This window comes from Syngnathus scovelli, chromosome 15, assembly GCF_024217435.2.
Source record: "Syngnathus scovelli strain Florida chromosome 15, RoL_Ssco_1.2, whole genome shotgun sequence".
NCBI classification, from domain to species: Eukaryota; Metazoa; Chordata; class Actinopteri; order Syngnathiformes; family Syngnathidae; genus Syngnathus; species Syngnathus scovelli.
The window spans coordinates 13,072,753-13,083,682 of record NC_090861.1 but is presented as its reverse complement, the minus strand read 5'-3'; positions in this window follow the sequence as shown (position 1 = coordinate 13,083,682).

Sequence of the window (10,930 nt, the reverse complement as noted above, 5' to 3'; positions counted from 1 at the left end):
GGAAAATTAGTAGAGCGACTTTGATGAAAGAGTGATTTTGAGCAGGTTGAATGTTAGAAAGAAACACGTAGCTTTTGGATTGATAATTAACTACAGAAAAAAAAACTGGAGAACCAGTAACACATGTAGAAGATGTGTGAACTGGGAAATTGAGAAGCGTTTTGGACAGAAAGTCAAATTAAATGATGATGGAATCGTATGTAGTAAAGAACGCATTCTCCCAAAAAGATTGTCAAGGTGTGAGGTATGGGCGTTGCCAAGCCTCAAAAGGAGGGAGTGAGTAGGACAGATAGTGGAAGATAGTAATAATACAACACTTTATGACAATGAATTTTCGAATACATTTGGTGTTATACTGTGGTAATTTTTTTTATTCTGGTGTAGATAGGTTAGCAACACGAGAGATTTAGAGGTTCAAAAGAAAGACAGTCAAAAGAAAACATTTTTGATTTGGACAATTGCAGGCTAACAGGAACATACGAACGATAAGAACTACGAGAGTTGCAAACAACAGATGAAGAGCAGTCCTTGGCAGATTATATGATCAGGACGCTCAAACTGTGTCAAAGACAAATTTACTGCCGCCTGATCTTTCCTCCTCACAGGTCGACAACCCCATCAATCCAGGAGACTGGGTCTACATCAAGGTCATCAAAAGAAAGAACTGGGCCAGCCCGCGGTGGGAGGGACCGTTCCAAGTTTTGCTTGCTACTCCCACGGCGGTAAAAATTTCTCAACGGCCCAGCTGGATTCACCACAGCCACTGCAAGTTGCAGAGAGTGCTGGACCCCTAATTCGGAGTGGTGGGGAAGGCTGACTACAAAGGGGCCCCATCGTTTAGGGTGAGGCGTCTCAATGTTGGTGAAGAATTCATCGATCCCCACTCCGCTAGGCGAGGGGATGTCCCGGTGTCTCTGCCATCCTAGTAGCAACGGGGCTCCATATGCCAGATGGATCCTCTGCTGCGTTGTGGTTGGAGCGTGCTATGGTCTATTGACTCATCTGAACAGACCAAATGACAATGTTGCCCGTGGTAAACGATGGTCACATGATGAGAACTTTGAAGACTGGTCATGGGACCCCAGAAACCCATACGAAACCAACACTTGGTACCGGTATGTCAGGTTCACTGTGAGAGCTCACACACGGGAGGCGTGCTATGTGTGTTCGAAACTCCCCCCTTCCTCCACGCAAGTTCGCTTGGAGGCCAGAGCAATGAATGTCACTGAAGCAAAATGTATGGCATCCATGGGAGGAGTTGGATATCAGCACCGTGCCGTCACAGTCAAAGATGCCGACCCTTACCGCCCTGGACTTGCTGACGGTGCCTGTGATCAGCTGTTCTGGACAAATCTCAATGTGACTGTTAAAGGACGGACAATACCACAAGTGGCCTACACAGAGAGACCAGCTGGAGTGAATTACACATGTTACATCCAAGGTAACAAGACCCACGTCTGCATTAACGACGACTGCCCTCCAGGAGGAAACTGGATGGGAGCTTTGGACATCACCGATGAGTGTCAAGATAAGAGAGCCATTTCAGGTGGTGAGGGCTCTCCAACCAACATGGCTACACCATCGAACGGAACATACTTCATACAGAATGGCTGGTGGCTTTGTGGTCACAAGGTTTATCCGATGCTGCCCGCCAACTGGACAGGAGTGTGTGCACCAGTGTGGGTGACAGACCACACCTACAGGATACGACATCATCTGCTGACAGGAGCACACAACTCATCTGGACGTCGACGCAGAGCAGTTGCAATCTTTGACCCTCATGACCCTGTCTGGGGTGCGAACGTTCCAGAGGACCATAAAGTGTGGTCTGCCAGAGACAAAGTTGTCCTTGCGCTCTTCCCTCAGATTGGGGTTGGGAAACTATCGCTCTTCATCGAGACACTGAACTATCGTTTTCAATCCTTTGTGAATCTCTCGCTGCAAGTCAACGATGGACAAAATAGAGAGATTCAGGCTATTAGACTGAAGGTCTTGCAAAACAGGATGGTTCTGGACTTGTTGACGGCAGCACAAGGTGGTGTGTGCCACATCATTGGGACTTCCTGTTGCACATACATACCAGGAGAAAATGACACCCACATAAACGACGCCATGAATTCGCTGAAGAACTTACAGCAGGCCATGTCTAAAGACAAGGTCCCACATCAGTTTGATTTCTTTTCATGGCTATTCTCTGGCAACTGGTGGCAACTGCTGTTGAAATTGCTGTCTTCTGTGCTTGTTGTGCTGGTGGTGTTGTGCTCGTTTACGACCTGCGTTATCCCATGTTTGAAGTCTGCTGTGTCGAAGTTTGTGTCCTCTACTGTAGCCCAAGTTCATATACAACTTCTTAGAGATGACGGATGTGATGACGATAATGACACGTGGATTGCGTAGATGCTGCTCTGTTGGGCATGTTTTACAGAAACTTGATGATTTAACCATCGAAAATGCTTCGCAAGTGATGGATACAATGATGTACTGTTTCTGTGTTTTTATTTTTATTTTTTATTGATAGCATTCTGGTCGCCTGTGGCACAGGGGCCGTGTAAGAATTTTCCTGCTAATAACATCTGGCCAGCAGGTTTTTCGCTTACACAATAAGTTTGATCTGGGGTATTGAGGTAATGCCTCATCTTCACTGGAAAGTGTTGCTATCATTGTTTGTTGTTTTTATTTTTACTATTCTTCTTTCTTCATTATACATATATATATATGTTTTTTCTTACTTGTCTTTGTTGTTTGGGGTGACATAATCATATGATAAAACAGGAGGGAGATGTTAGGGTTTTCCAGGTTATCTTTATCGTAGGATTATGTTGGAATGTAAACTATAATGATTAAATCAATCTTGTCTTGCCCTCACAATGCAGAGTAAGATGAAGTGGTTGCTTCCTCTGCTTGATTGACCAGCTGCAGGGGAAGCAATCAAAGTTGTTCTGTTTCCCACAACAGTGTAAAACACCCCCTGCTCTGATCTTATCAGAGGCCGGGGGTACACCAAACCTGTCCACTCTCACCCCCACTCTGTTCCTCCTAATAAATATGCCCTTGCAGGAAGGAGACTTTTAGATTTCATTCCTGTAGCGAGTGATCTCTCCACCTGCAGGTGTCTAAAAGAACTTGCTTGTCTCCCGTGTGGTTCTTGCAAAATAAGTTGGAGTGAGCAAATCTCTAACAAACTCCACCGGAATCAATCTAATTTCTGTACGACGCCAATCCCTCTCAAGTCACCCGAAGCTCGAGCCGAGTAACTCAATTCGAGGCAAGACTTCGAAGTGACCGTATCGTATTGATGGCTCCCCGCTAGTGTTTGAAGTTCTTATTTTGTTACGGATATTTTTTAGATGTCTTTGTTAAGACCTCAGGGATTTGTTTGTATAGCGCACCCAAGCACTAGTTTTGCCGAAGTAAATGTTGATATGGGTCCGTACCACTTGGTCGCTCATGCAGCGAACCGACCAACTTTTTCATTCGAAAGAGAATCGAATTAATAAAAGTGTGACAATAATAGCATTTAAGAAGAAAATTAATGCACTTTATATCATTAATTCTAACTTCCTATACGTAGATCTAGCACTTAACCGTCGGAGTTCTTCACCCCACTTGATTGCTTTAAAAAAAAATAGCGACTTTCTTAAACCGAATAAAAATGTCGTGCTCTATTTAGATTTACCCAATAATTAATTTGGAAGGCAAGTCTATTTTCTGATCGTGTCCCATTTAACTTTTGACGCGGCCCGACAAATTTAGGAACTGGGCCGCGCCCGACGGACAGTTAAAATACTTTTATCCTCCACCAACTCCAATGATTTATTTTAACCGTCGTCGTTATGTTATTTAAAAAAAAAAATGAATTTTCAACCGAATTTACTTTTAACGAAATCCACTCTTCCGTTAAATATTTACGAAAGTTATTTAATCCTCTAACTTGCTCGGAGTTACTTTTTACGCGGCCCGTCAAAAAAGGGGAAGCGGGCCTGAGCCTTTCAAATAGTTAAATAACTTTCCGTTCTACACAAAACCAATAATCTGATTTAAACATCCATCCATCCATCCATTTTCTGAACCGCTTAGTCCCCACGGGGGTCGCGGGCGTGCTGGAGCCTATCCCAGCCGTCATCGGGCAGTAGGCGGGGGACACCCTGAACTGGTTGCCAGCCAATCGCAGGGCACACAGAGACAGACAACCAATCGCACTCACACTCACACCTAGGGACAATTTGGAGTCTTCAATCGGCCTACCAAGCATGTTTTTGGAATGTGGGAGGAAACTGGAGTGCCCGGAGAAAACCCACGCGGGCCCGGGGAGAACATGCAAACTCCACACAGGGAGGGCCGGAGGTGGAATCGAACCCGCACCCTCCTAACTGTGAGGCGGACGTGCTACCCAGTGCGCTACCGAGCCGCCCCTGATTTAAACACTTCCTTTAATTTATTCAGACGAAACAACTTTCGAACGGATCGAAATTCACTCGTGGCTCAGATAACTACGGAAGTTATTTAAGTCTCTAACTTGTTCGGAGTTCCTTTTTACGCGGCCCGTCAAAAAGGGGAAGCGGGCCTGAGCCTTCGGTTGCATATTCAGTACAAATCCGCGCACAACGAAGTAAGTAATATACAAAACACATTTATTGTAGAAACATGGAATAGAATTACAAATCTCAATTACTCCAGAAACTGAACAATTTCACTCACTGTATCAGTGAACGTGTTAATAAAATCATTCAATCCCAGAACAATTCGATTGCAAAACACAGTTCATAAAAAAGGGAAGAGGTAAATACCAGCTGCGTGCTATTTTTGGTGGAAGCAAAGTCGAGTGATCAGTTCGATCTTGCTTCTAAAATCCAAATTAGAGAAACAGGCTGGCCACGAGGAAGCCGGCGGCCCGATGACTATTCCCCCCTCTCGCTAAAATACATAAAAACGGTCATCTTCACCTATTTCTCCTATAAAGTTGTCCAGTCCAATTTTTGGGAGTAAATCCAAGTTAATTTCAGTCCAGCGATCCTGCGTCTCACACAAAGATCTTTGGGACTTTTGGAAAAAAAATCTTGAAACTCCTCCGGGCCTCTTCACGTATGAGCGCTCTTTTGGGGGGAAAAAGCCCTGAAGCTGCTCCTGCAGGACCTTTTATAGACCTCTCCGTCCCCCCCCTCCCCTTTCTTTTCTCCTGTACTTTCCCTATAGGGTAAGACTGCCCAGTTTTCCCACGCCTATAGAAGGGACTGGCCAGCTTTCTCACGCCTATAGAGGGAACTGGGCAGTTTTCCCACGCCCATAGAGGGAACTGGCCAGTTTCCCCACGCTTGGTTATCTGTGGCCTTCAGCAGCTGTTTCCGCCCTGACCACGCAGTACTTTCCACCAAATGCACAGCTAGTGGTAAAACCTTTCACTTCCCCTTTTCTTCTCTTTCTGTTACATGAAAATAACTTTTTAAAGTAACGCTTCAATTAACTCTGAAATAAAAATCCAAACCCTTGACCTACTTTTCTAAACAATTTATGTCACGCCACTATTCTCATAGTGGCGGGTCTCTTGATCGAATTGACAAATAATATTGCTTAAAGCGGTTACAGAATACATTTTTAGCCAAGCAAAGAAATCAAAAATAAAAATCACATTTGTGCTTCTCCAAACAATTTATGTCACGCCACTATTCTCATAGTGACGGGTCTCTTGATCGAATTGACAAATAATATTGCTTTAAGCGGTTACAGAATACTTTTTTAGCCAAGCAAAGAAATCAAATATAAAAATCACATTTGTGCTTCCATGCGTGACTCACACTCTGACACCGTGCTACTCTTTTATTTCTATTTTACCATGTTTAGCTTATTGGCTCCTCTTTTGGTCTCACGTTTTGGTCTGGCGCCATCTTTTGGACAAATTTGGAATTTCAGCTCTGCCAATTTATTCCTGTGAACAATCCATATTCTACCATTTGCACCATCTCTACTCCCATGTTACATGACAGACCGTATGTGACCAAAGGTTTGAGGTCCAACCGAGACTTGAGCTGGGATCACTGGTTTCAGAGTCCAGAGTGTTCAAAGCAGGCTCAATTAACACAATTAGGACAAATTTATTAAAATCAATTCGGACTCACTTACCTTAGATACCTACCTTAGATACCTACCTTGGATACTTACCTCAAATTGGTACCACGCCTCTGGTCCCCGGACCACGCCCACCTAAAAAATTAGAAAAGACAAAAATCAAAAAAATATATACGTAAAAACTTACCTGAATAATCCACATACCTGTAGTAAGAAAAATGAGAAACAAAAAAATAAAAAACAAAAATAAAAAACAAAACAAAAAACAAAACAATAAAATATTCAAAATCATAATTCACAATATCAAATCGTAATTGGAACACATTCATTGAGGCTAAAACCAATTTTATTTCCAAAAAAGAAAAAGTCAGAAACAAAAACTAAAATTTGAAATTAGAAACTCTAACCAAACAGAGACTATAAAAGGACGCGCAGCGCAAAAGACACTCAGTGCGTGGAGAGAGAACAAAGAGAAAACAACTCAGCAGCAATTACAAACAGTAGATTTCAGCATCAATTTTATTTTTTGTTTGTTTGTGTGCCAGACCTGAGGAAGGCCCTAGCGGCCGAAACGTTGTCAAGGCACACATACATTATATATTGGCCAAACAAAATCTAACAAAAGAAATTTTATTAAAAACTACTTCATTAAAAACAACCATATTAAAAACAATTTTGTTTGATAAAAACAAGTGTATTACATATATAACAAAGGCGAATTCCAGCCATGTAGCAAGGTTGGACCACGGTCCACTATGGCCGACGCCGCCGCTTTGCTCGTCAGAACCCTGGGCTGGACGCTGGGAGGTGTGCCGGACGGATGGACCGTGCTTTTGCCCCTGCTTCCAACAGGAAGGGGGGCTCCTACTGCAATCAGAACCCTGGGCTGGACGCTGGGAGGTGTGCCGGACGGATGGACCGTGCTTTTGCCCCTGCTTCCAACAGGAAGGGGGGCTCCTACTGCAATCCTGACCCTACCCCCAACCCTAAACCTAACCCTAACCCCAACCCCAACCCTAACCCCAACCCTTACCCCAATCCCAGTCCCTTTTTACGTCCCACCAGGAACAGAACTTCCAACAAGTAGGACAATTAACATAATTAGGACAAATTGGTTTTACTTTATTCAGACCCACTTACATCTAATACCTACCTGGATACTTACCTCCAATTGGAACCACGCGTCTGGTCCCCGGACCACGCCCACCTGAAAAAAGCAGAAAAAAATTGACAAAACGGAATAAAACAAAAATATAAACAAAAGTCACCAAATGTTCTCAATAATATAATTACAAATTTGCAAAAACCCAATATATAATCCACCTACCTATGTACTACTTACCTGTAGTTTGGACCGCAATCCGAGATCCTAGACCACGTCTATTTGAAAAACAAAAAACATCAAAAAACATGAAAAAAAACAATTAAAAAACATTAAAAAACAAAATTAGTATGTTTACATTTCTATAATACCAATTCCAAGTTGACCAAATTATAATTATTTTGTTCAAACCTAATATGAAGGCTAGTTTAATTATGAAAATTAATTGAAAAATGAAAATATAAGCTAAAACACGTTACATTTCTAAAACGAAATTTCGAAAAACAAAAAAGATTTAAAACTTCAACCGAGCTGAGGGTATAAAAGGAATCCGCAAGGCAAAGGGCCTTTAGTGCGAATTTGGACTGCAAGCAAGACACATTGTTGCACCTTACAAAACAAAAATAGTTTTTCATATAATACCTGATGTCAGGTGTGCCAGACCTGATGAAGGCTTTAGATAGCCGAAACGTTGTCAGGGCACACACTGCATATTGGCCAGAATAAATCAAAAAAGAAACTTTATTTAAAAAAAAAATAACTTTATTAAATATATGACAAAGGCAAATTCTGGATCCACAGCCATGGATCAGGGTTGGACGACGGTCCACTATGGCCGATGCCACCGCGTTGCCCGCCGGAACCGTGAGCTGGGGGCTGATTGGAATCCCGGATGGATGGACCGTGCTTTTGCCTTTCCCTCCTCTAGGAGGGGGGGCTCCCACCGTAACCCTAACCCTAACCCTAACCCTAACCTGACCCCATTTCCCGATAAGACAAAAACGTCAACCTGCAAGTTAAAATTTGAAAATAAACGAGTCAAAATTTGAACGTAAACACAAATTTGAACAATAATTGCAAATAAGCACTATTTGAGACCAAAAGCAGTTAAAAGTAAATACTTACCTCAAATAAAACCACAATACTCACCCAAAACAAAAAAATGTGCATACCTATCAAATTTGAATGTAAACAATTGCAAATAAGCATTATTTGGGACAAAAAAGCAAAAAAAGCAGTTACAAGTAAATACTTACCTTAATTAAAACCATAATACTTACCCAAAACAAAAATATACTTACCTATTACGGAGATCACAAATCCACGCCCAATCGGTGCCTGCAAGAAAACAAGTTACTATGCTAAAGAAACAAGCGCAAATCGCTGGCTCCGCCCACTTGGAGGAGTGTATATAAGCACCGTTCGGAGCAGGAGCTCTCAGTCTCGATGCGGCCGTGGAGGAGGAAGCAGCTCCCCATGTGATGAAACTAAACTAAATTTAGATGCAATTCCTGTGTGCCAGACCTGAAGAAGGCACAAAAGATGCCGAAACGTTGTCGATGGCCACACAGATGAACAAAATCTAGCGCAAAATGACGCTGGTACAAAACCAATTGGAAACAAATAGTAATTTACCCACGCTCTACCCAGATAGGAGAGCGCATGGATGCCGCACAGAGCAAGATGCTCTCGCTCCACCCAGATAGGGGAGTCGATGAATTAGGTGCGAGGTACGAATATTTAGTTGAACGCAAGCGCAGCTGTCAATCTTACATGCCAAATCGAGACTCACTTATTAATTATATAACAAAGGCGACCGGATAGGTAAAGTGCAATCAAAAACAAACATACAATAAGCACAAACACATGTTCAAGGTCAAAAACGATCTTTATTAAGCCCTAATTAGTCCTGGCGAGCATGGCGGGTGCGGCCGCAACGGGCAGGATGCTCTGGAGCTGGTTGTGGGGTGCGGGCCAGGATGGTAGGACCGTGCCTTTGTTCCTCTCCTTCGGGGGAGGAACTCTTTACCTAATCCTAACTCGCCTGTGCCACCTCCAGTGCGCCCCCCCACGTTTCCGGTTTCCATCGAGCTCCTGTTACGTCTGTGTGCTGTCCCCTAAACTGGTCCTATCCCAGCCCTAATCCTAACCTATCCCCCATCCTAACCTAACCCCTAACCCTAACCCTAACCCTAACCCTAACCTGACCCCATTTCCCGATAAGACAAAAACGTCAACCTGCAAGTTAAAATTTGAAAATAAACAAGTCAAAATTTGAACGTAAACACAAATTTGAACAATAATTGCAAATAAGCACTATTTGAGACCAAAAGGCAGTTAAAAGTAAATACTTACTTCAAATAAAATCACAATACTCACCCAAAACAAAAAAATGTGCATACCTATCAAATTTGAATGTAAACAATTGCAAATAAGCATTATTTGGGACAAAAAAAAGCAAAACAAGCAGTTAAAAGTAAATACTTACCCAAAACAAAAATATACTTACCTAATCCGGAGATCACAAATCCACGCCCAATCGGTGCCTGCAAGAAAACAAGTTACTATGCTAAAGAAACAAGCGCAAATCGCTGGCTCCGCCCACTTGGAGGAGTGTATATAAGCACCGTTCGGAGCAGGAGCTCTCAGTCTCGATGCGGCCGTGGAGGAGGAAGCAGCTCCCCATGTGATGAAACTAAACTAAATTTAGATGCAATTCCTGTGTGCCAGACCTGAAGAAGGCACAAAAGATGCCGAAACGTTATCGATGGCCACACAGATGAACAAAATTTAGCGCAAAATGACGCCGGTACAAAACCAATTGGAAACAAATAGTAATTTACCCACGCTCTACCCAGATAGGAGAGCGCATGGATGCCGCACAGAGCAAGATGCTCTCGCTCCACCCAGATAGGGGAGTCGATGAATTAGGTGCGAGGTACGAATATTTAGTTGAACGCAAGCGCAGCTGTCAATCTTACATGCCAAATCGAGACTCACTTGTTAATTATATAACAAAGGCGACCGGATAGGTAAAGTGAAATCAAAAACAAGCATACAATAAGCACAAACACGTGTTCAAGGTCAAAAACGATCTTTATTAAGCCCTAAATAGTCCTGGCCAGCATGGCGGGTGCGGCCGCAATGGGCAGGATTCTCTGGAGCTGGTTGTGGGGTGCGGGCCAGGATGGTAGGACCGTGCCTTTGTTCCTCTCCTTCGGGGGAGGAACTCTTTACCTAATACTCACTTATTAATTATATAACAAAGGCGACCGGATAGGTAAAGTGCAATCAAAAACAAGCATACAATAAGCACAAACACGTGTTCAAGGTCAAAAACGATCTTTATTAAGCCCTAATTAGTCCTGACCAGCATGGCGGGTGCGGCCGCAACGGGCAGGATGCTCTGGAGCTGGTTGTGGGGTGCGGGCCAGGATGGTAGGACCGTGCCTTTGTTCCTCTCCTTCGGGGGAGGAACTCTTTACCTAACCCTAACCCCTAACCCTAACCCTAACCCCTAACCCTAAACCCTAACCCTAACCCAAACCCAAACCCTAACCCTAACCGTTGTCCTCTTCTGCTAGGGAGGGACATCAGTTCCCCGTCCCTGGTAGGGGTTGGACTTCACAATCCAATCCTAACCCTAGCCCTAACCCCTAACCCTAACCCCTAACCCTAACCCCTAAACCCTAACCCTAACCCTAACCCGGCTCCCGCGGCACCTCCGCGGACGGTGGGGGGTGGGCCTGCCTACACAGTTAAGAA